Source organism: Capsicum annuum, chromosome 12 (assembly GCF_002878395.1).
Source record: "Capsicum annuum cultivar UCD-10X-F1 chromosome 12, UCD10Xv1.1, whole genome shotgun sequence".
NCBI lineage: Eukaryota > Viridiplantae > Streptophyta > Magnoliopsida > Solanales > Solanaceae > Capsicum > Capsicum annuum.
Window position 1 is genome coordinate 119,047,948 of NC_061122.1, and position 27,836 is coordinate 119,075,783.

Consider the following 27,836-nt stretch of genomic DNA (forward strand, 5'->3'; position numbering starts at 1 on the left):
TTCTTATGCACGAACAAAATAGGTGCACCCCATGGGGACATACAAGGACGTATAAAACCCCTATGTAGAATATCCTTTGAAATATACTGGGTTTTGAACCTTCAAAATTTTTTGAGTTTGAACTTTTTAGACATCATACGACTCATATTTACTAGTCATATGATATGGGTACAATTTAGTCGTCTAGTTCATATGTTACTCAGTGTGGTTTTGGTTTTTTTCTATCCAAGGTACGAGTAGACATTATACTAATTGTATGATCATGGTACGAGATAAGTTATGGACTCATATGATTCTCAGTATGTCAAGCCTTTCGTAGGCTGCCTATGGTACAATTTAAGGGTACCAATCATATGTTATGGGTATGAGTTGGCCCTTGTGGTCATATATTGGACAATTTTGGAGTCCAACTTGATACTTAGGGTACGAGTGGAGGGTATTACTCATATGTTATGGGTACGGTTTGGTAGGTCTAGTCATACCCTTCTGCGCTTCTTTTTTAAATTTTAAGCTGAGGGTATTCCGGACATTTCCCACCCTAAAACCTTTAAGTCCCCCATATTATATCACATTATAGCCTCTCATAACACACTTTGAAAGATTAAAACACTCCTAAAACTCTCTCTAAAGTCTCTCAAGAATATTGGGCGAGGGTTTTCTTCAAGTGTTTATCTAGAGGCTTAAAGACCAAATTCTCTCCATGAATCTTCGTAAATAAGGCATGTTATTCCTTCCTCATTATTAGTTCAAACTAAAATCAAGTTTTAATTAATGGTTTTCATGGAATTACTATGGATTTGTATTTGTTTTGAAAAATATGTTGGGAGTTTTGGTTACTAATAGTTGGATGATGTTTGCCTATATTCTATTTATGGTTTTTCACGTTATAATGTTGGTTTGAATATGTTGTTGCATGGAAATGGTTAATTGTTCCTTGGTTTTGGTTTTGAATACTATATGCCCTCAACATGTTTGTTAAAATGCCCATGAGAATGGTTTTGTCACATAGTTTGACTTTTATTGAAAACCTTGCATTGCATAATATGGTAATGGAACCCAAATTGGTTTAGTTGGTTTTAAATGGATGGGAATGGCCTTGGTGTCCAAAGAACCCAAATTGATTATTTTGGAATGGAAATTGGTAATAAATTTAACCCATATGCATCATTGTTTTTGGTTTATACATTACTACTTAGTTTGGTTTGTTTCTTGAGACTAATGCATGGCAAAAATGGTTAATAGGTTAAGGATGGTTTTGAAAACCTTGTGGGGTACACGGGAATCCCCCAAGTGAACTTACAATGAAAACCTTGTGGGGCACATGGGAATCCCCTAAGTGATTTTTATAATGGAGTCTGTGGGGTACATGGGATCCCCTTAAGTGTTTGGTAATGACATTGCTTACAAGTTATAGTCGATATAACGATACCACTTTATAATTCCTTAATAATTAACTCCTGGAATTTGTGGTTTGATTATGTGTTAAATATTATAATTGGGAAATAATATCGGGTTGTGATATCTAGCCGTAAGGTGTGAGTCCAAAAGGTTGACACTGGAAACTCATGTTTGCTGACATAAGGATTGGTCTTAATGACCACGTATTTGTGGGGTACAAGGGAATCCCTCAAGTACATACACATACATATAATCATAGAGGGCGAAGGGTACAAGAGAATTCTCTATCCCCTATGATATCTCCAGTTCATGTAGCTACACCCACGGGGGCCCATCCAGGGGGTAACACTGGACCCATATAGCCCGTGGGTAAATTATGATGGTAAAGCTACACGACCCAGGTTAAGATTTCAAATGTATACTAAACTCGGTTCCCTTTCCCAGCATGATATACATACATAATTTCATATGGTTATTTACTTTGATTTTGAATGATGGCATTATTTTATCCTTACTCCTAAGTGCATGCTAGCGTTCCCCCGCTAACCTATCTTTGGGCGTTGTATCCCCACGTAATGTAAGAATCAGCCATAGTATTATACCTCCTACTCAGTGACTTAGTAATTCGAGGACAGCTTGAGTTAGACAGAAGTGGTGAGCTTTAATTCTTCAAAAGGTCCATTTCATGTGGTTTACCTTATGTTTTTACTATTTTCTTTACATTTGTTTTTGGCTATGTTCGAGGGCATGTCCCAACTAGATATTCTTGGTCACTTTTTAGAGGATTTGTATAGACAAATATGGACTTGGATATGGAAGAGATACAGTTTTGGTTATTGTTGGGTTTGGGTTGCTATTGGTTGATCTGACTTGGTTGGGTTGGTCTCAGTTATACATCTATCCCAAAGTCATTACATTTTGAATTACTCTGTCTTGTTATATGCTTGGAACTCATCTAACTCAGGGTATATGTTGGTTGGTTGGTTGGTTTAGGTATTAAGGATGGTCTTCGGTCCTTGTTGAACTTGAGATGTCCATTACGACAAGGCCCCGATTTGGGTCATGTCATCTTTTAACTGCTCCTTAAGCATTTATAACTCTGCTAGAGTCATCTTATATGGGGGAATAGAGATTGGACGAGTGTCCAGAACAAGATTAATCCTAAAATAAATCTCTTTATCAGGAGGAATACCAGGAAGATCATCAGGGCAAACCTCAGGGAATTCATTTACCACGAGAACGGATTGTAAGGAAGGGCCCTCCTAGTTAGAATCACTACAACACAATGTATCTATTGCTATGAAATCAAAACTATGAATTTAAAAATTGTAGCTATTACTTAGTAATAGCCACAAAATTTTAAATTTCGTAGCTATTACAAATTCGTAAAATTTCTTAGACACAAAAATTAAACTGGCAAAGCTAATTCCTTGTTTTTGCTACAATTACAAACAATCGTGTTAATAGTTGCTTAAATAGCTACAACTTTATTGCTACAATGAAATTTGATAGCTGATCATAAGTTTTTGTCACGCGATAAAAATTATTGTAGCGATAGTGGCCTTTTAGCCATAATAACTATTTGAAACAAGATATTGTAGCTAAATAATTTTTTTTGGCTGCAAGTTAATAATAATTGTGGCAATAGTTAAATGATATAGCCAGGTTTTTTTTTCTTTAAAAAAATTATAGCTAATTATTAATTTTTACCCCGAGTTAAAACTTATATAGTAATAATAACCTTTTAGCACAATAAATTATTCAAAATATAATTTTATGGCTAATGTTTTTTCTTTTGCTTCATGTTAGTAATGATTGTTGCAATAGTTAAATTATATAGCCTAGATTTTCTGCTATGGTAAAATTTCTTAGTTAATGTTTACCACGTGCTGAAACTTGTTGTAGCAATAGCGACCTTTTAACCATAAAAAAAGCTATTTAAAATAACTTATTGAAGTTATAAATATTTTTACTTTGAGCACAAAAAATTCTTGGCAATAGCTGACTTAATAATAACAAATTATTTTTCATGACGAAATAATTAAGACACAAATTTATTGTTGTGAATAAATTTTGCAACTAATAATTATTTTCTATCGCGAGTTGAAATTTGTTGTAGTAATACTAATGTAGAGTAATTGAATGTTAATCATTTGATTCAATTCAATACTACATGTCTATTTGAGAATTTCAAATATAATTACAATAAATATGTGATTGTATCTAACTAAATTTGATTACCTAATTATATTAAACTTAAATATAACTTTGCTAAGTCTCAATCTAATATGATTAGAGGTGTTAGTCGTTCGATTTAATTCAATTCTACATTTTGTAAATCTTAAATATAATTTAAATGAATACTTAATTATATTTATCTTGATTAACTAATCATGTCAAATTTTAGCTAAACTTCAATAAATTTTACTCAAACTTCATCCTGACTAATTGTTTGTATATTTGTCAATTCAGTATAATTAGAGGTGTCTATCATTCTACCAATCGATTCAAATTCAATTTTATAAGATCCTACTTGTAAGTTTAAAATAAAACTAAAATAAATAGGTGATATATATATATATATATATATATATATATATATATATATATATATATATATATATATATATATTGCTTGTCGACCGTTCAGCTACTTGCATCGTAATTTTACTATATTATTCTTAAATAATTATTATACGCCATTTAAATATTAAAAAATTAATAATATTTAATAAAAAAAGTAAAATAAATATTTATGACATGTCTGCTTCAGCTGCTTCAACCGTAATTTTACTATATCACCACTAATTAGTTATTACAAGTCATATAAGTATTAAAAAATTAATATTAAAAATTATTATAAAGTCATCTAAGTAATGAAAAAGTTAATAATATTTATTGTTAAATTAACTTGATGTCTTATATGCGGTCCACTTAATTTTTTTCCACAAATATTTTTTTATAATAATTATTATAAAGTCATCTAAATATTAAAAAATAAATAATATTTATTTTTAAATTAACTTAACGTCTTATATGAGGCCCAATTAATTTCTTCGATAAATATTTTTTTACAATAATTTTGTTATATCACTTATAATTAGTTATTATGAATCATTTAAGACAGGCCTATTTTGCTGCTTCAATCATGATTTTATTATATCACAAATAGTTAATTATTATGCCATCTAACAATTGTGTCAGTTAAATTGGAATAGAAGAAAAGGTATTATAAATCATAAAATTAAGAAAATAAATTATTTAAAAAATATAATTGATTATCAATGCCACAAAATTTTAAACAAGGAGACTAACATATAGTATTATTTGAAAATTATAAAAAAAATTATAAATTACAATAGTTAACAGTTTAAAATATCTGAAGAATAATTTAATTTGTTATATATTTTTTTAAAAAATACGTGAAAATATTAAATCATAATAATTAATAACCTACATTTTTATAAATATATAAAATATTTGTCTGACTATCAAAATTCTATCAATACACTTAAATTGAATTACAATATTTAATAGCTTAAAATAATTTTAAAAAAAATAATCTATTATATATTCTAGAAAAATATGTAAATAATATTATAGATCACGATAATTAACAACTTACAAAAATTTTAAATATAAAATATTTGGTTGACTCTCAAAATTATCAATGACACTTAAATTGAAATAGTTAGAAATATAATTGACTGTCAATTGCACAAAAGTTTAGACAAGAAGAGTAATATGTATTATTTGAAAATTACATTAAAAGTATTATAAATCATAATAGTTAACAACTTAAACTGTCTAAAAATAAAAAAGTTTAATCTGTTATATATTTTTAAAAAAATACGTAGAAAAATTCTATAAATCATAATAATTAACAACCTAAAATTTTTTAAAGATATAAAATATTTGGTTGACTCTCGAAACCATATCAGTATCACTTAAATTGAAATAGAAAAAATATATTATAAATTTTAATAATTAAAAATTTAAATTATTTTGAAAATATAATTGACTATTAATGTCACAAAAGTTTGAACAAGGAGAGTAACATGTATTATTTGAAAATTATATAAAAAGTATTATAACTTACGACAGTTAATAACTTATAAATTCTATTTTTGTCACATAAATTGAGATAAAAATAAGAATATATTAGCCCGTGCTGGCACGGGTCCTCGAAATCTAGTGTGTGTGTGTCAATTAAATTTAAAATAACAAAATTACATATCAAAAAAGAAGGTAATCTTTAACCATAGACAATTTATATAAAAAATTATAATTTAAAACTTTTCAACTAACTTCATATACTTATTCAACGTTATATTTTATCTTATTGCAACATGTTATTTTTGAATGTTAATTGTACTTTTTAAAACATGTATAACTACCTTTTGCATTGAAAATTATAAAGACATTTTTGTATGGTTGATACTTTATTACTTTAAGATTAGCGTTATATATATATATTCTCCAAAAGTATTCATAGAAAACTTTACTAATTGTTAAGGTAGTATGTATAGTAATATTTATATTCGCAGGATATACAAACATTATTAAAAAAAAAAAATATTTTATAACTTATTCAACATATTGAGTTATATTTATTTATTTAATTTAATTTTATTCAATAAAAATTAATTCAAATTATAATCTTTACATTATCTATCCCTCTTTCAGTAATTTCTACACATAATATTTAAATGAGTTTTCTAATTTAGTTTTTAATCTTTAATTAATTAATGTCACACTTATCCAAACATGCAATATAAATTAGTCTAGATTTATTTTTTTGTATTAAAAAGATGATATTTTGGTGAAAATAATTAATATACATACACTAATAAAAATAGAGATATTAACAATTTTAACATTTTTTGAATTTTCTATTATTGAAAGTTTTTTTTGAATTTTTTATTTTAAAATTGATATATTAAGTCATATAGTTTATATAATTTTTATAATTTTAATTTAAAATAAAAAAATAAAATTTAAAATTCATATCTATGTATAAATTCAAATTGAAATAATCGAATGTTGTAGAAGTATGATTCCCTTATGATAAAACACTTTAATTTGGATTTAAATTTATGTTGTTGATATAAAAAAATATGAATTAACCTTTTTTTATGATTTTAATCGTAAAATTATATTTAAACTTAAAATCTCATGGTGATGATATTTTCATGACGATATTGTTTTGTTTCTCCTACTCTATATAAATAGGTTAATAGCTTTATTTTATTTTTAAAAGTTTCTATTTAAACTTGATATTTAAGTCATATAACTCATTTAGAATTTATATAGGTTTAATATTTTTACTTAAAAATTTTAAGTTTAAATTCATATCCATTTTAGATCTCAATTGAAGTAATCGAATCTTGCAAAAGTATAATTTCACCAATAAAAAATTTGGAAACTTTAATATGAATTTAAATTCACATTATATATATTAAAAAAAATGAATTGACATTTAATTTTTTGAAATTTCTACCTTAATATAATTTTCAAACTTAAATTATATGGTAATTGACATTTGTCATTGCAATATTATTTTTTTTCTTCTATAACGTATACATAGATTATATAGATTTTATAATATTAACAATTTTTATTTGAAATTTCAATTTAGATAAATCATTTTAAATAAGGATGGTTTTCAAAATTTGCAATTCAAATTAAAAAAATAAAACAATTCAAACTTAAGAATTATCTTCAATTTAATTATATACTATAAATTCAGATTTTTTAAAAATATGAAGTATATAAAAAAACTAACAACAATATTATAGAGGACTAAAAAGGTTAAAAAGGAATATATTTTTAAAATAATATTTATTTTATATAAATACTTGACTTTTTCCCATTAACTTAAAGAAATTATACATAATTTTATCATGTATTTTATTACTATTTTCATTAGATAGTTTTGTTCTTTATATTTGTTAATTAAATAGTACTATTAACATTTGTACATAGAAAATAAAGTAATATAACAATAATAAAAAAATAAAAAAATAAACTAAGGCCAATTTACTTATTAGAAACACTTAATAAAATTCTTACTTTTGATATTTTTCTTATATAAAATTTAATTACAATAAATTAAATCATTTTTAGACTAAATTGTTAGATATCAATAAAATAAAAAAAATCTGAAATATACGTCTAGATTAGTTGTATTTTCTACTTAATTATGAATTTGACCCTTATGTTTCTGATCATGCAGAAACTAAAATTGTTATTTTACTTATAGTTGGAAAATATATGTATAATAATTTTAAGAAAAACCTCCTTTTAAGTAGTTGCTTTCATTTAATAGCACTTTTTTTAATAGGTAAGATTCTTAACTATTAATCTTTTAATATGTAAATATAAATAAGAAAATAGTAATATAAGATTATAATTTGGACTCTAATTATTTTTTGCCATAATAGGAAGGATACATATTTATATTTCCCTTCTCTTTCTCTCTTTATTTGCAAATATCTATCACTATCTCCTTCATTTTTTTAAACACTGCTTTGATTTTTCTAGTGATCACATACAACCTTTTTGAAACCTAAACCCTCACTACCGCCACACCCTATATAAAATTTCCCCCCAAAATAAAAGAACATCAAAAAATAAAAGACTCCCTCCCAAAATGTTAAAACTCAATAAATTAACCTAATCTCTCTTTTCATTTAACAAACCTAATCTCTTTCTCCTTTTCTATTCTTTCCCTGCTCCCCCCACCCTTTCCACCCCTCACTCTTTCATATTCTCATTTTTTAAGTTTAATTCAATTTTTTTGTGTGATGTTTGCCTAATTATTTTTTTTTTTTTGTAGGTTTTAAATATGAAATTCTCCAAGTAAATGGGATAAGATTTTATTATATGAATATTGCATTGAATTGTGTAGTATTTTTCTTTGATTAATGTAAAGGTAGTTTTCTTCTTGTTTGAGTATTAGAATTGATCCTGAAATTGAGATTTATATTTACAGATTTTAAGAAGATTATAGGTTTGTTTACTTATTTGGTTGCTTTGAATTTTTTTAATTTTTTATATGTTAAATTTTAGTAAAAGTTTATCTAAGATATATTTTTTCTCCTTGAATTCTATGTATGCACACACTTGCATGTAATGATCCTTATTTTCTTGGTGTTAAAATACTTTATCATTATCAACAGGTGTAGTAGTGGAATAGAGCAAATAAATGACAAACTAAGACAGATGCCGATCAAACTGAGGTGCGATTGAAGACCGTGGAAGGAGAGACGATGAAGCATGGGCTTGAGCAAGATGGTGTTTTAAAAGAGTTGTAAAATGCAATTATATGTAACTTTTGTTATTAACAAAGTTTGTGAAAGATTATTTAAATTATAGTAATATAATTGTTGAAATCTATTTTGAAATTTCTTTAGTCTTAATTATACCATAGAATTTCTTGTGGTTAATAATGCTTATGAAAATGTTCTATTTGTAGTAATGAATATTTGTAGTTATGGCTAAATCTTAGTATAATTATCAAAAATTGGCTAATTTTCACTTTTCATTGCTAATTCAAATGAGCTATAAGGTATGTATTTTGTAGCTAAAAGAACATATTCTTAGCTCCGTCCAAAAATATTTGTGGTAAATACTTCAGTGTATAGCTATATATTTTTTATTTGGTAGCTAAATATAAGTATTGTTAACACGAGTCTGAAATATAAAATAGCCATAAATTTTAAATTATCATAGCAAATAAATCAATCTTTTGTCACAATAAAAGACATTGTGGCTATAATATAAAAATTACTATAGATTTTATTTATCGTAGCAAAAAAATAAAATTATTTGTCACAAGTATATATTTCATAGAAGAATTTTTTCATCATCACAGCTACAACATAATTTTTTTCGTAGCTGTAAGTATTTGCAATTAGCCATGGATCATGTAAAGTCCGTAGCTAACTTTTAGTTACGTCACTTCTTGCTAAGAATGCTACGAAAAAAATTTGGTGGCTAAAGTGTTTAGCCACGAAACTTTTCACATTTAGCTACGATGTATTCTGAAGCAATATATGCATTTTGTTGTAGTGTAATCTTTAACCAGACAAAATGGTAAAGACACCCCTTGAAAATCAATCTTCAACCTCTAAGATACGATATAAGACTTTCCTTAGGTACCATGAAACTCCTCTTCCATTCGATAATCAGTTCATTAGAGAATTTAAAAATGACCTTATGGGTCTGACAATCTAAAAAAGCATAGCACGAGTGCAACTAATCCATCCCAAATATGACATCAAAATCAACCATGTATAACTCTATCAGATCTACTAGAGTTTATTTACCAACAACAAACACCACACAACCCCTATAGACTCTTCTACAAACCACAGAGTCACCCACTAGGGAAGAAACAGAGAAGGGGTCCAGAATATACTCAGGACCAAAACCATAATGCACAGTCACAAATGGGATCACATAAGAAAGAGTGAACCCCGGATCAATTAAAAATTACACATTACGATAAAAGAGTTTCAACATACCAGTAAAGACATCTTGAGATGCCTCAAACTCCTGACAGGTAGTGAGAGCATACAGATGGTTCCGACTAGTATCGGAGCCAAAAAGGGAACCCTTTGGTGCAGGAGCTGATGAAGAGGCAACAAGAACCTTGTTTTCCCTAGAAGAAACCTTACCTATGGGACATTTTCTAAGAATATGACCTAGCTGGCTATATTAGAAACACCTATCCCTCCCCTCATCATAGAAACCATAATGCAGTCAACCACAAAATCTATAGAAAGGATATGATAGAGTTGATTGAGCCCCACTAGCCAGAGATTGGGAACCCTGTGCCCTAGAACCATCGCCATACTAAAAATGTTGGTCACCATTGACTTTGGGTAAGGAGCACCAGCCACCGAGTAGGACCCAGAATTGCCCTAGTTCTTCTTAAACCACTTTCCACCTTCTCTACCAATTCATTGTTGACCTCCACCCTGGTTCAAATAGCAGAATTTTTTACTCTTTCTCTCCTTGAATTCAGCCTACTTCTTCTTCTCTTCTTTGAACTATTATATATAAACCACCATCCGAGAAATATCCATATCCTTATTTAATAAAGTATCCTTACTCTCCAGAATCAAGTCTCGGGATAACTCAGATGCGAATATACTCATTCTATCCCTCATGCTAGACAGCAACTCCAGCGCATATCGAGATAACTGGTGAAATCTCAAGGCATATTCCTTGCCTGACATCTTTAATTTTTTTAAATTAACAAATTCTTTCTCTTTTACCTCCCTCGACTCTTGTAGAATGAAGCAGTCTAGAACAGCAGTAGAGAAATCATCCCATAAAGCAGACTTAACATCATCTCCCCTAGACTGGTCTCATTCCTCATACCATTGGTACGCCACATCTTTCAATTGGTAAGCGGCGAACTCTAAGTCCTCTATTCCAGTGGCATGCATTATATGAAAGATCTTTTTTATCTCATCAATGAAATATTGAGGATCTTCCTCAACCCTAGAACAAATAAAAATTGAAGGACTCAATCTCATAAATTGTCCAACTCTAGTAGCCTCAGAAGATAGAGTAACCGAAGAAATACTCTCAGCCTGAGAAGATACTAATTGGGTAAGCAAATGAATCAATTGGAAAAACTCAGCATTATACACATCAGCTCAAGGTGCCTGAGGAGGAAAAGGAGGAACCGGTGGAGCTCCTTCAAGTCAGTAAGAAGCAGCAACCCTAGACCAAGTCTGAACTCCTAAAGTAGGACGAGCATTGTCCAGATTGTCTCAGACATAACAAAAGAGTTCCCACGAACATCAGATCTTATTGGAGGCATGATCTGAAAGGCAAATAAATGGGAATTAGAGTGATTCCAGACCTCAGACTCTATAACTTGAAATAGAACAATAAAAAGGGGAAATATTTCTAAATACCTCGTAGCCTCTCTCTTATAAGTGTGGCGCGCTATACACCCATAAAATAGACTCTGCTTGACAATACTTTTTGGATACCTAATTGACCATGAATCTGGATCTGATACCAATCTGACTCGACTCAAACCAGGTCCTGGCTGTGTCGGGTATCTCAAGTCCAACCAGGACCAGAGACTACCCCCAATACCCGACCATTAACCTTATTACACCCCATGTTAAATAAATTTTGAACATATAACAAGATTAGAGAATATCAATTTAAAGATATTATGATATGTTTAAAATAAAAACCAACCACTAATAACCAAACAACAAACCAATACCAATACTGATACCGATACTGACATCGTTACCACCCATGTCCACAGTAGTCCGACAAAGCCTCTAATTGAAACCAAAGAATATCCAGTAAGGATATGCTCTCGGCTATATCCAAAACCAAAACCAAAAGGAAAGTAAAGATATAAAGAAATCTATAGCATGAAATAGAGTCTTTCGGAGTATGAAAGCTCACCACTTTAGTTTGACTCACGAGCAAATCCCAAATCTTAGTTAATGTTCAGGAAAAGTGGAAGTATGGTAGGTTCCTGTATCACATGGGGATACAACATCTGAAGAAGATTAGCGGGGTGAACACTAGCATAGGGATAAGGATAAAGTAATGCCATTAATCTAAAACCAAATCAAACCAATGCTCATAACCATATGCAAATACATATATACATATATACCATTCCTATATAGGGAACAAGATTTAGCATGCATTTAAAACCTTAACCTGTAATACCTCGATCATTTCTTAAGCCTAAATCTGTCTTTTGAGTGGATAGGGGTACCTTCCAAAGTGATTAATGTTTATATTGTGTTTTATTTCTATAATTTATACTTTTTGTTATGTGGAGAATTGAATAAGATTTCCATCAATACGAATTTCATCAAAATTCGACATCAGATGAGGAAGTTATGGCCGTTTTACTAAGCAATGTCGAAATCGCCCAGGCCTGACGGTAAACCTGAAGGACCGCCAAGTCCTTGGTGGACCGTCAATTGTCCCATCAAGCCAAGGCAGTAACCCCTTTTTCTGGCCACCGTTCAACAGCTAAAATGGTAGGCCATCAAAAATTTGATGGACAGTCAAGGGGACCGTCAAGTCGAGGCAGAATATCCCATTTCTGGCCCTCGAGTAATGGATGATCTGGTGGACCATCAGTTTCCTGATGGATCGACACTTCAACCATCACGTCGAGGCAGAATGTCCTAGTTTTAGCACTCGAGTAACAGACGATCTGGTGGACCGTCATTTCGACTGTCACAGACCCGATCGATAATTTTTTTAACTTATTTAGTAGGGGCATTTTGGTAATTTTTGCCTATTTTGGTCTTGTATATATATATATATATATCCAAGTAGAGAAAATAAGTTTATTTTTTTCTCCTTTCTCTTCCATAATTATTTTTTTCTCCTTTCTCTTTTATAATCCTCTAGAAACTAGGGTTTCTTCCAAAATCCTAAATCAAATCTTCTCCAAGAAATTCAAGAATTTTTCAAAGATTTCACCAAGTTGTACAAGAATTAAGTTCCCCAAGTCAAATGCATCAAGAAACTTAGCTCAAAAGTGTAAAGAAAAGTTTCCAATCAAGCTTGTTCATCTTAAAAATCATAATCCAAGGTATATGGGGTTTGAACAAGAATACTTCTTTCGTTCTTGTGCCCAAAAATTTAATTTCTATTGAATTTCATGATTTTTGCAAAGTGGGTTTATACCCAAATTACTTTATCAAGGATTTATGAGATTTGAGCTAAACAAGATTGACATATATGACTACTTCATTGTCCTATTTCTTAAATTGAGAATTTATTCTTTTCCATGAGAAGTTTGACTATTGAATATATATTGATATTTAGCTTAAGGGTCAAGAACGAGTTCTATGATGTTTTCTTGAAGTTTTGGTACTTGATATGATTTGATAAGAAAGTGTACTTGAAGATGAGAAAGATTATTTTAAGATTGATTTGAGTTAGGAATCCACAATTTGATTATGATTCATAAATGAGATATATATTTATGTTTTAGTCTTTATGATAAACCCATGAGTTGATATTGATTAAGGTGGATTTCCTAACGTGTTCTAAGCTGAGTCTAGGAGAAGTATTTAGCATCGAACAGGAAATATGGTATTTCTCTAGAACTACGTGCCACTGTAGGATTGATATTGATAATTGTGGGCTAGAGTCCGAGTATAAGCTTGTGATCACAAATTTGAGGTTGTACTCCCTGGAAAGAGTACGACGCTCCCGCCAATGTGGGGTTCTCTCCTTAGGAGGGCAAAACGTTGGACTCCATACGGCTCACATGGTTTATGTCGGTTATAAGAAACTCCCAAGTCCATAATAGTCTAAGTTTTATGAGTTACCGAGTCACTCTAAGTCATAAGTCAAAGAGTTTAAGTTGAGTCCAATGATTTATGAGATTTATGAAGCATGTGTTATTATTGATGATTTATAGAAATAATGTTTCAGGAAACTCAAGCGAAGAGAGTCATTATTGTCAGCATGCCTAATTTTTTTACACATTTATGATATTATTTAATATATTGCATGCACCCTCACATACTCAGTATATTCCCAAGTACTGACTCTCATACTCTTCTATGTTCTATATTTTCTCGTGATGTAGGTTCAGGTGTTCAGTCTCAACAGCGACATTGATCTTCGAGTACCTTCATCTATATTTTTGCAGTTGGTGAGCCCTCATGGTTTGAGGACCTATGTCCCTAATTTTGTTTTGTTAATAGATGGTTATCTCCTTTCAGATCAGTATGAGTCAGTTGGGGCATCTGTCCTAACAGCTCCTTGGTCTTATGTAGTAGAGGCTTTGTTAGACTAGAGTACCAGTATGTGCAGAACTTCAATATTTTGATTGTACAGGATAGTATCTCTTCATATTCTAGTGTGTTCGTGGCATGATTATTATTTCTTACTCTAGCTTGATTTTCATCGTTCTAAAAGTGATGATAGGCTTAGAGGGTTAGCTTGAGGCCACGTGTGGTCTTAAGTACCATGTGACGTCTTGAGATAGGTTCTCGGGTCATACAAGCTTGGTATTAGAGCCTAAGGTTCAAAGAGTCCTAGGGAGTCTGACAAGCCGTGTTACGTAGAGTCTTGATCATCAGTGTGTAGCGCTCCATATCTATGAGCAAGAGGCTACAAGTTATTTTAGGAAAAGTTATTTCTTTTTTTCAAAAGTCTATCATGCCTATGACTATTTCTTTCTACCATTAATTCTTGCTCTTTTACAACATAAAATGCCTTCTCGTAAAGCTCGTAGAAACAATGAATGACCTCAACCCATTGATTCTTTAGGTGAGATGAGGTCCCATGCAGAATACCAGGCAGCTTTTCAAGCGCTAGCCCAGGCGGTTACCGCTAATGCTCAGACCCGTGCATAGGTTATAGTTCCACCTCCGTAAAAAGGTAATTCAGTGGTAGCTCAAATTTGTGACTTTATGTGGATGAATCCGCCAGAGTTTTATGGGTCAAAGACAGGTGAGGACCCGCAGATATATCTTAATGAGGTAAAAAAAATCACCCAAATTATGCATATAATAAAGGAAGAGAGTGAGTAGCTAGCTTTCTATCGCTTGAAAGATGTTGCTTATGATTAGGTAGAGATGTGGAGGAAGAGTAGAGGGGAAGATGCCGCTCCTATGACTTAGCAGTTGTTTCAGGATACGTTATTACATAGATTCTTTCCCCTAGAGCTGAGGGAAGTGAAATTAGAAGAATTTATGAACTTAAGACAGGGCTCTATGATAGTTAAGGAGTATTGTCATAAGTTTAACCAGTTATCAAAGTATGCTCCCGATATGATGGTTGATTCTAGAACTAGTATTAGTAAGTTTTTGGCTGGTGTATCTAGTTATGTTATGAAATATGTAGGTCCACTATGCTTAATAGGGACATGGACCTTTATAGACTAATGATACATGCTCAGCAGATTGAAGTGGACAAGGTGAAGGAGAAAGAAAGAGTAAGGGCAAATAAAAGGGTTAGATCAGACCAGCAGGGGTATAGTCAGACTAGATTTTTGTGAGGGATCCGCCCTCAGTTTTAAAGTTGTTCACTTTTCCTTCATCAGCCAGTACTCTCGTATTCAAAATTAGGCAGGAGCAGGGTAATAGGCCTACTATTTCCAGGTCCCAAGACAGTGTGAGTAACAGACCTCGTCCTCTCCCATGTCCAAAGTATGGTAGGGACCATCCTGGTGAGTGTTTTGTTGATCGGAGGGGTTGTTTTAGTTGTGGTAAATTGGGCCACAAATTTAGGGATTGCCCATATTCCAGACAGAGGAGTCGTGATATTCGTTCCCAGAGTTAGGCTATTAGTGCTCCTACCCCTTTAGTTCATTCTACTCCTTCTCAGGGTGCCTCGTCTAGTACTGCAGATGATCAATGCCAGAATCATTTTTATGCTATACCATCCCTCCAGGAGCAGAAGGATTCACCAGATATTGTTACCGGTATGCTTCGTATATTTTATTTTGATGTGTATGTATTGATGGACCCTGGGTCAAGTCTTTCTTATGTGACTCTGTTGGTGGCTGTGAATTTTGAAATCAGTGCTAAAAAGATTCCTGAGCCTTTTTTAGTTTCTACACCAGTGGGTGAATCTTTTGTTGCTAAGCAAGTGTATAAGAAGTGTCCTATCACTGTCCTTAACAGAATTATATTTGCAGATTTGATTGAGCCAGATATGGTTGATTTTGACATTATTCTAGGTATGTATTTGCTTCACTCTTGTTATGCGTCTATAGACTGTCATACCTGTGTAGTCAAGTTTTAATTTCCCAATGAGCCAGTTTTTAAGTGGTCCAAAAATTCTATAGCTCCCAAGAGTTATTTTATATCCTACCTTAAATCCAGCAAATTGATATCCAAGGGTTGTATCTATCATTTGGTTCGACTTGAAGACACTAAGTCTGAGATTCCGACTATTCAATCTATTAGCGTTGTCAATAAATTTCTTGATGTTTTCTCAGAAGATCTCCCAGGGGTACCTCCCGATAGAGAGATAGAATTTGGGATTAATTTTTTTTTTGATATACAGCCTATTTCTATTCCTCCCTATCTATGGCCCCCGTAGAACTTAAGAAGTTGAAAAAGCAACTCAAATATCTTCTCGATAAGGGTTTTATAAGGCCTAGTGTATCTCCTTGGAAGCACCCGTTCTATTCGTGCAAAAAAAGATGGTTCATTGCATATGTGCATTGACTATCATCAGCTCAACAAGGTCATAGTCAAGAACAAGCTCCCTCTTTCTAGAATTAATGACATATTTGATCAGCTGCAAGGTGCCAATTATTTCTTGAAAATAGATTTGAGATCCAGCTATCACCAACTTAAAGTCAGAGAGTGTGATATTCCAAAGACAGCTTTATGCAACAGTTATGGTCATTTTGAATTCCTGGTCATGTCCTTCGGGCTAACAAATTCCCCATCAATTTTTATAAACTCTATGAATCTAGTGTTCAGACAGTACCTGGATATGTTTATTATTGTATTCATAGATGACATTCTTGTGTACTCCCAATATGAAAACAACCATGCAGATCATCTTTGAATTGTCTTGCAGACCCTTAGAGATCATCAGTTGTTCACCAAATTTAGCAAGTGTGAATTTTGGCTAAGGTCAGTTGCCTTCCTGGGTCATATTATTTCTTCTGAAGGTATTCGAGTTGATCCTCAAAAGGTAAAAGCTGTGAAAAATTATCCTAGACCTATCTCTCTATCTGATATTAGGAGTTTCTTAGGTCTAGCTGGTTACTACCATTATTTTGTGGAAGGTTTCTCTTCCATTACTACTCCTTTGACCTGGTTAACCCAAAAAAAAGTTAAATTCCTATGGTCAAATTCCTACGAGAAGAGTTTTCATGAGTTGAAGACTCGACTCACTTTATCCCCTGTGATGACCTTGCCTAATGGTGTAGATGATTTTGTGGTGTATTGTGATGCTTCGAGAGTTGGTTTGGGATGTGTGTTGATGCAGAAGGGTAAGGTTATAGCCTATGCCTCCCGACAGTTGAAACCTCATGAGAAGAATTATCCAACCTATGATCTCAAATTAGCTGCAGTGGTTTTTGCCTTGAAAATTTGGAGACACTACCTATACGGTGTTCATGTTGATGTCTTTACGGATAACAAGAGTTTACAGTATGTGTTTACTCAGAGAGAGTTGAACCTTCGGTAGAAGCGATGGTTGGAATTGCTAAAGGACTATGATATGAATGTGCTACATCACTCGAGCAAAGCCAATATATTAGTAGATGCCCTTAGCAGATCATCCATGGGCAGTGTAGCGCATATAGAAAAAGATAAGAAGGAGTTGGCCCATGAAGTACATTGTTTGGCTAGGTTAGGTGTTCGATTGCTTAACTCAGCTGAGGGTAATGTTTAGGTTCAGAGTAGTTCCGAATCTTCCTTAGTTTCGGAAGTGAAGGAGAAACAAGATATGGATTCTCATTTGATTAAACTGAAAGGGTCTGTCAACGACCAAAAGGTGGAGGTTTTCTCCCAAGGGGGAGATTGTGTATTGATATTTCAGAATAGATTATGTGTGCCTGATGTTGATAATTTAAGGCAGAGAATTATGATTGAAGCGCATGGAGTGCGATATTCTATTCATCCCGGTGCTACCAAGATGTATTGCAATTTGTGAGAAATTTATTGGTGGAATGGTATGAAAAAGGATATAGCGAAGTTCGTAGAGAAATGTTCAACTTTCCAACAAGTTAATATAGAGCACCAAAGACCTGGTGGGATGATGTAAGAATTTAGCATTCCTACATGGAAGTGAGAAGAGGTGAACATAGATTTCGTGATCGGTTTACCTCTTTCTCATCGTCATCATAATTCTATATGGGTCATTGTAGATAGGTTGACTAAGTCTGTATATTTCCTACCAGTACATATATTTTTCACCGATGAGGACTATATTAAGCTGTACATTCGGGAGTTAATCAGGTTGCATGGAGTTCTGTTGTCTATCATCTTTGATAGAGGTACCCAATTTACTTCTTATTTTTGGAGGAATTTTTAAAAGGGTCTCGGTACCCAAGTTATCTTAGCTCCACTTTTTATCCACAGACCGACGGTCAAACTGAGAGGACTATCCAAAATTTAGAGGATATGTTGAGGGAATGTGCTCTTGATTTCAAAGGAAGTTGGGCTGAACATTTGTCATTGATTCAATTTGCGTATAACAACAGTTTTCATGCTAGCATTAGAATGGCTCCGTTTGAAGCTTTGTATGAGAGAAGATGTAGATCATCCATAGGTTGGTTCGAAGTGGGTGAGGTTGCTGTGATTGGACCTGATGCTACGTTCGAGGCTATGGAAAAAGTTAAGCTGATTAGAGAGAGGTTGAAGATAGCCCAGAGTCGTCAGAAGTTGTATGTAGATATGAGGAGAAGAGCTTTTGAGTTTGAAGTTGATGATTTGGTGTACTTGAAAATTATCGCCCATGAAAGGGGTGAGAAGGTTTGGTGAGAAAGGGAAGCTTAGTCCCCGATATGTAAGCCCTTATAGATTTTTGAATCATGTTGGGAAAGCAGCTTATGAGATTGAGTTACCTGCAGAGTTATCAGCTGTCCATCCTGTCTTTCACGTTTCTATGCTCAAGAAACATATTAGTGATTCTATTGTTGTTGATCCATCAGAAAGATCTGATGTTCATGATAGCCTTTCTTATGATGAAGTTCCGATCGAGATCTTAGATTATCAAGTCCGTAGACTAAGGAGCAAAAAAGTTCCCTTGGTTAAAGTTCAGTGGGGAAATCAATCAGTTGAGGGTGCTACTTAGGAAGAAGAAGCAGATATGCGAGTTAAGTACCCCCATCTCTTCTCTGCGAGTTCAAACTAAGCCGAATGTACCATTCTTCTTAAATTCAGTTCCCTACTAATCCAGCGTATTCAATTATATAAATCTCTATTCTATGATTCATGCATTCTATGAAGTATTCGAAAATCTAGAGTGAAGTAAGTCGATTGAGCAAATTGTTCTCATAAAGTAATTCCAATTTTATCTTTGGTCTTAACCTTAACTAGCAATATTCGAGGACGAAAGTTTCCAAGTGAGAGATATTGTAATATCCCGATCATTCCTTAAGCCTAAATCTGTCTTTTGAGTGGATAGGGGTGCTTCCAAAGTGATTGATGTTTATATTGTGTTAAATTTCTCTAATTTCTACTTTTTGTTATGTATATCATTGAATAAGTTTTCCATCGATATCAATTTCATCAAAATCCAACATCGGATGAGGAAGTTATGGCCATTTTAATAAGCGATGTCAGAATCACCCAGGCCTGACGGTAGACTTGAAGGACCGCTAAGTCCTTGGTGGACCGTCAATTGTCCCATGGTGGGCCACCAAAAATTTGATGGATCGTCAAGGGGACCGCCAAGTCGAGGCAGAATGTCCCATTTCTGGCCCCCCGAGTGACGGACGATCTAGTGGACCGTCAGTTTCCTGATGGATTGTCACTTTGACCATCATGTCGAGGCAGAATGTCCTAGTTTTGGCACTTGAGTGACGGACAATCTGGTAGACCGTCAGTTCCTTTGACAGACTGTCAGTTCAACCGTCACAGACACGATCGACAATTTTTTAACTCTTTTTTAGGGGCATTTTGTTCATTTCTGCCCATTTTGGCCTTGTATATATATATATCCAAGTAGAGAAGAGAAGTTCATTTTTTTCTCCTTTCTCTTCCACAACCTTCTAGAAACTAGGGTTTCTTCCAAAATCCTAAATCAAATCTTCTCCAAGAAATTCAAGAATTTTCCAAAGATTTCACCAAGTTGTTCAAGAATTAAGTTCTCCAAGCCAAAGGCATTAAGAATCTTAGCTCAAAAGTGTAAAGAAGAGTTTCCAATCAAACTTTTTCATCTTAAAAATCATAATCCAAGGTATGTGGGGTTTGAACAAGAACACTTCTTTCGTTCTTGTGCCCAAAGATTTAATTTCTATTGAATTTCATGATTTTTACAAAGTGGGTTTATACACAAATTACTTTATCAAGGATTTATGAGATCTGAGCCAAACAAGATTGACATATATGACTACTTCATTGTCCTATTTCTTAAATTAAGAATTTATGCTTTTCCATGAGAAGTTTGACTATTGAATATATATTGATATTTAGCTTGAGGGTCAAGAACAAGTTCTATGATGTTTTCTTAAAGTTTTGGTACTTGATATGATTTGATAAGAAAGTGTACTTGAAGATGAGAAAGATTATTTTGAGATTGAGTCGAGTTAGGAATCCACAAGTTGATTATGATTCATAAATGAGATATATATTTTTGTTTTGGTATTTATGATAGACCCATGAGTTGATATTGATTAAGGTGGATTTCCTAACACGTTCTGAGCTGATTCTAGGAGGAGTATTTAGCACCGAGCAGGAAATGTGGTATTTCCTCAGAACTACGTACCACCGTAGGATTGATATTGATAATTGTGGGCCAGAAGCTGAGTATGAGCTTATGATCACGAAGTTGAGGTTGTACTCTCTGGCAAGAGTACGACGCTCCCACCAATGTGGGTTTCTCTCTTTAGGAGGGCAAAACATTAGACTCCATGCGGCTCATATAGTTTATGTCGGTTATAAGAAACTCCCAAGTCCATAATAGTCTAAGTTTTATGAGTTACCGAGTCACTCTAAGTCATGAGTCAAAGAGTTTGAGTTGAGTCCAATGATTTATGAGATTTATGAAGCATGTGCTATTATTGACGATTTATGAAAATAATATTTCAGTATTCAAGCGAAGAGAGTTATTATTGTCAGCATGCATGATTTTCTTACACATTTATGATATTATTTAAAATATTGCATCCACCCCCACATACTAAGTATATTCCTAAGTACTGACTCTCATACTCTTCTGTGTTCTATATTTCCTAGTGATGTAGGTTCAGGTGCTCAGTCTCAGCAGCGATAGTGATCTTCGAGTACCTTCATCTACATTTCTACAGTTGGTGAATCCTCATGGTTCGAGGACCTATGTCTCTGATTTTGTCTTATTAATAGATGGTTGTTTCCTTTCAGATCAGTACGAGTCAGTTGGGGGATCTGTCCTAATGGCTCCTCAGTCTTATGTAGTAGAGGCTTTGTCAGACTAGAGTACCAGTATGTGCAGAACTTCAGTATTTTGATTGTACAGGACAGTATCTCTTCATATTCCAGTGTGTTCATGGCATGATTATTCTTTCTTACTATAGCTTGATTTTCATCGTAGTGAGTTCTGAAAGTGATGACAGGCTTAGAGGGTTAGCTTGAGGCCATGTGTGGTCTTAAGCACCATGTGACATCTCGGGATAGGTTCTCGGGTCGTTATATAACCTAGGCTATGTAGATTTACCATCATAAGTCCACCCTTGGGCTATATGGGTCCAGTGTTACCCCTGAACGGGCCCCAGTGCGTGTTAGCCGCACGAACCAGAGATATCATAGATGACTGGGGATTCTCTTATACTATTTTCCGTCCATGATACATACATACGAATATACACTTGGGGGATTACCTTGTGCCCCACAAGTACATGATCATCAAGACCAACCCTCTTGTCGACAAACATAAGTTTCCTATTTTCGTCCTTCAGACTTATACCTCCACGGCTAGCTATCACAACCCCCATTATTGCCTAAATAAAATATTTAGCGCATAACCAAACCTCCAGTTTCAGGAGTCAATTATTAAGGCATTATTAAGTGGTATCGTCATACTAACCATAGCTTGCGAGCGACTTCATTAGGACACACTTAGGGGATTCCCAAGTACCCCATAGACTCCACTGTTAAAATATCTTGGGGGATTCCTGCATACCCCGCAAGATTTTCCAAAATCAATCTTAACCAATTAACCATTTATGTCGTGCATTAGTTTAAAGAAACAAACCAAACCAAGTGATAATGGTTAAACCAAAATTAATTATGCAAACGGGTTGAGATTATTACCAATATCCATACCAAATAGGCAATTTGGGGATTCCTTTGTACCCCTATTTTCATCCACCATTCCCATTGTTTTATCTTTTTCATATTTCATCTAAAAAAATAAAATAATTTTGATCTCTTAAAATTATTTCAAAAGATTCAAGAAAATTTTGAAATAATTTTAAGAAATTCACAGAGTCGTCACTTGATTTTTATAGAAAATATCAAGAAAACTTAAAGAAACTTCAAAGATATAAAAACAGAAATAAATCATTGAAATAAGAGAAACTAGGTAAGGGTTCAATTAACGCCCTAAGAAGGTTTTTAAGGCACTTAGGTGCATCCGTTTAAAATGGTTTACCAAAGAGAACTAACTTGACTAACTAAAAGTGGCTAAATTTTGCAAAGACTTGATTTTATAGAAAATATTAAAATTATTTATTTAAACATGACATTTATTTCTATAAGGGAGAAACATTCTATCGGAATTAAACTAGGTTGCAATTTTCTTTGGATTTCAAGAGGAAAATATTTTTTATTTTTACAGAAAAGGAAGGAGATTGTATAGTTATTTTCTTATTATTAATACCATAGAAAAGTCCATTTATGTTATAAATAATATCTTTGAAAAAATGTTAAGAGCATATCAAATTAAAAGTACATATTAATCATGAAAAGTTAGAATTTACAAGAAAAACTAGTTTCTTGAGTTTGAAGAAAGTTACTTTAATCCAAATCGACTATTAGTTTTATGAACATAACAAATGCCATTTTGGAATAAAATTCTTAACCTTTAAAAAGCTCGTTTTAAGGAGAAAAATGAAGGAATAAATTTAATCCGTTTTAGACAATATAAATTAGGTGAAAAAATTATGAATTAAGCAAAAGAAAAATAAGATAAAATAAAATGACAACACCTTAGGAAATTTACCTAGATTAATTGGTTAAAATGTTAGTTAACACAAATAAACAAAGATAAATTAAGTTACAAAAATAATACAAGAATTAAAGTTGGGATTTTCGCCCCTTTTTAGCCCATTTTCAAATCTGGACAACATTGGTTTTGGGCCTATTTAAGTGGCCCTTTTTCAACCCTCTTTCAGCTGTGTATATCAGCTATATATCACAGCTCATTTCTTCACGTTTTTTGTATATCTAGTGTATACATGGCCATATATTAGTCATATATGCATATGTTTTAGTCTTCCACCTGTATGCCAAATTCACCTCCTCGTTTCCCACTGTGTATTAGCTTTCTTTCATTTTTTGTCACATTATTTCATCAAATGAACGTTTGTATATCATGTATACAACCTTGTATACCACCGGATATCCACAAGAGCTATCTTGGGACTTAGAGGTTGTACTCTTAAGGTAAATAGGCCTCCTTGGCCCATGTAAAAAAACGCAAAATGTGGAGGATAAGTCCAATTTGAATCTCAAAAGTTCATATGGATCAAAAGAAAAAATTAGAATCACATTGAGATGAGTCTATTCAAAACAAATACAAAGCGTTTTTCATTCAAGAAAAGTATAACTTTTAACTACTCAAATCAAAGAGCAAGACAAACTAATTACATATGCTAAAAACAAGATGAAACATGGTCAAATGAGAGAAGAAAATAACACACATGACAAGGCAGTTGATTGGGACTAGTTTTTAGAGGATAAAATCATGTTAAAGAAGACATGTCAAAGAGGAACCAAGGAGATTCTTAGCAAAGAAAGCTGATGCAAGCATGTTCGGGATGTAGTGGACAAACATGTTTGCACCTGAATGTGACCAAAAAAATTAGACCATTCTCATAAAATTCCCTATGCATTAATCATATGGAGATACATTTTAGTAAAGGTTGGTTATTTGAAACAACTTTGAAATAGATAGTGACCAAAATTATAAACAAAAATGAAATGGCCATCAATTTTACATGTAAAGTGAAGGGCAATCAACATTCAAAGGCAGTCACTAATCTAACACATTAACACAATGTCCTAGTGGTATTCATAGGCTCGACACAACGACTAGTAATTAAACACATAAACTTTACGACCAAAATTAGTTCTTTAGCTCAAGCTAGTGAGATTCAAAAGAAAATTTCAGCTTGCAAAAATTAAACCAAAACCCTTTTTCTTGAAAGAAAATTGTTCATCTATGACAAGAAAACTTCAGCTTGCAAAAATTAACAAAAAGAACTTTTTTGAAAAGAGAACAATCAATCAATGACGAGAAAATTTCAACTTGCAAAAATTAAACAAAAGAAAAACTTTTGTTGAAAGAAACCATCAATGATGAGGAAGTTGCATTTCTTAGTATTATGAATCAAAGGGAGGACACTTGAAACTAAACTTCAATTTTCAATCAATTTCACAACCAACCAGACAAAGTAGGAAGAGAGAAAATACAAAAATCAGCCAAGCAGCTATGGCCATGAAGAGCAATAAGGGTCGTATTTCTAAGTTGAAATGAGAATTATCATTGATCTCTGTTTCTTATCCTAACACTGGTCTTTTGGGAATGAAAAAACTAAAGATTTATCTCCTAAATCCACTTGATTCCAATTGAACCTTTCTTGATATTATGAATTAAAAATATGTTTAATGAACCAAAACATCAACGACGACCCATTCACAAAGCAATAAACAAAATAAAATCAAATGAATAAAATCTAATCCTCATTATAAAGTTGATACGAGGACTTTGGGAGAATAAAAATAGTCCATTACGAGGCTCTGTTCAATCTTGTAATCCCATTTAAAAGATAAGAGGAATATTACCTTTTTGTGGGCAGCAAGATGGGACTACGAGCTTGTAACACGAAGCTTCCACCACTCAAACTTGATTCTGATAGGATGAAGTTTAAAAGAGGTCTTCAAATTTTGCTTTTCTGATTGTTCTTCAAGAATTTTGCTTATGTAAGATTGGGAGCGTGCACCCCCAAAATCTTTAAATTTTTTCCAAGAATTTCCCCTTCTAACCTCTATCCCTCACTATCTAGTTATAGGAGAAAGAATTAAGGTTTATAGGATTTGAAAAATGAAATTGAGTTGATTTTCTTGAGAACTTTTGAATTCCATAGTGAGACAAAGAGGAGAAACATTGAGAATTAATAGATTGCCTAAAATGGTGAGCACAGACTAAATATGATGAAGGTCATCTGATTTTTAGCTAAATATGACTGAACGAGAGGGCAAAAGGTAAAAGAGGGAGGTGGATAGGGTTTTACGGGTTAACGGAGTTCTTTGGTTGTTGATGTTGTAGTTGTTTATACGTTGTTGATGTTTCATAGTTTGTATGCTGCTGTCGTTTTTATATGTTGTTGATACAGCTGTTGGCGCACTGTTACATCGTTGATGTCAATATTTTTGAAGCTGAATGTTGTTTGTTGTGATTATTACGGTGGTTGTTGTTTATACGTTGATTAGGAAGAAAAAAAGGTAAAAAGGGTTGTGGGCTGAGTCGGTTCTAAGCTAGGGCAGCTGGGGGTTTAGGTGGGCCGCCTGTTGGGTGTGTTATTGGGCTGGTTTAATTAAAAATAGGTAATGAGTTAGAGGGATTTAAATATTCTTGGATAGAAGTAGGATTTTGGGATTTAGGTTATTTAGGCTATTTATTAAATAGCTAGTAAATGAGAATTTAGACAATTATATTTTAAATTTAGCCTAATTGAAATTCAATTGATCAATTGCATTGCAATTATGGTCAATTTGATTTTCAATTAAGTTATAATTTTAATAAATTGACTAAATTGAAATAATATCTGAAACAAATTTAACAACCAATTCAATTCCGAGCTTCTTAATTTAATAAGATAAAACAAATATTCTCCATATAAATTATTTTGAGAATAAATTATTTTTAAATCAAGATTTTATCCATTTGAATCCATATTTCAGATAACCTTGATTAGAATTCTATTTTTCATAAAATTATATGATTTTGTATATGCAAATACGAAAATTATATAATTGTTACTTAAAATGACTAAAATTATCTAGATAAATACTTTGAAAAGATCTTATTTGGATAAAATAAATGTTGTAATTTTATTTAAAATTAAAGAAAATCAGAATCGAGCTCAGTCTTGGAGGTCAAAATTAGGTGTCAACACCCATGCACCCCAATGCATTTACCAACTATCAATTTAAGCACAATAGTTTCATAAATATCATGGAAAAGCATTTAAGAAATTTATATTAAAAGCCCTCAACCCATAGTTCAAAACCCAACATTAATATCTCATGAACAATACTTTGATCATATGCTTTTACAAAATTGACAATGAAGGAAGAGTAAGATGCCTAAAATACCAAGAAATTTGGAAGAATAAGACCCTTAGAACCCTAAATGCCCATTTTCTTTGAAACCCTAGTCTTAACTTGAACAGAGAGTTTGAGAGAGAATTTTGTGAATGTTTTATTGAGAATGATGTGATGATGAAGTCTCAAGAAAGGCTTTACGTCGTGGGGTCTAAGGGGTTAAAGTGGGAAATGTCCAGAGTGCCCTCAACTTTAAAATTAAAAAAGTGTCGTCTTTGACTACGAGTCAACATCGACTCATCACCATAAGTTTTAACCAAGACAGTGACTAGGGCCCCATATACTATCGACCTTACGAATTGACCAACCCATTTGTAATGAGACCCTATGACTCATAGGGTCTAGTCGCAGTCAACACAGAACCCAAATTAGGGTATACACTAGACACCCTACGATTTAACATAACAACTTATAACATAACCTTACAGCTCTTAGTGAGATACTCGTTCTCAGAGCAGTGTCAGGGTACTAACTTACTAATTTGGTTACGACTCGTCCTAATGAGTCGTCAAGACGCCTTACGACTTTGGGGTCCAGTCATAACCAAGGCAGTGAACTCAAGGCTCAAGAAATTTCTAAGGGCCAAAATCCAGGGTATTTTAGTGTCGGGAGGAGATATGAGATATGTGGATTATATATGAGTTGACGAACCCCCTATGGGTCTTGCATTGGGAGGCTTAACTCCATAGGTCTATACGGGGATTGTGCGACGATCTTGGAGGTTGTGCGATAACCTCATGTATCATCATCATCATATACATTGCACTTACTTTATTCTGTTTATGTTGTGTTGTATTTCCATATTGACCTGTTATTTATGTATTTGTCTTACCTTCCTTTATTTTTATTTGATGATCTTGTATCTACATGTTCTCCCCTTTTCTACTTATATGTGACATATTGCGTACTTGCGTTCTATCTTGGTGTGCTATTGTAATAGATGTGATACATTAGAACTGTTAGTGTAAGCGGTGTGGGCTACCATTGTGGGAAATTTTTTGATTGCAGGTAATATGCCCTTAGTGTGCATTTTGTATGCTTTATTTTCTACTTTGCTCAGACAGCTTATGATACCTATTGAGTACAAGTGGACCATACTCACTCCTACTTAACCTTTTTGGTGCAACTTTAGGTTTGGATGCACTCAGACTAATTGATTTCGGGCACCTTCAAATTTCTCAAGGTAGCGGT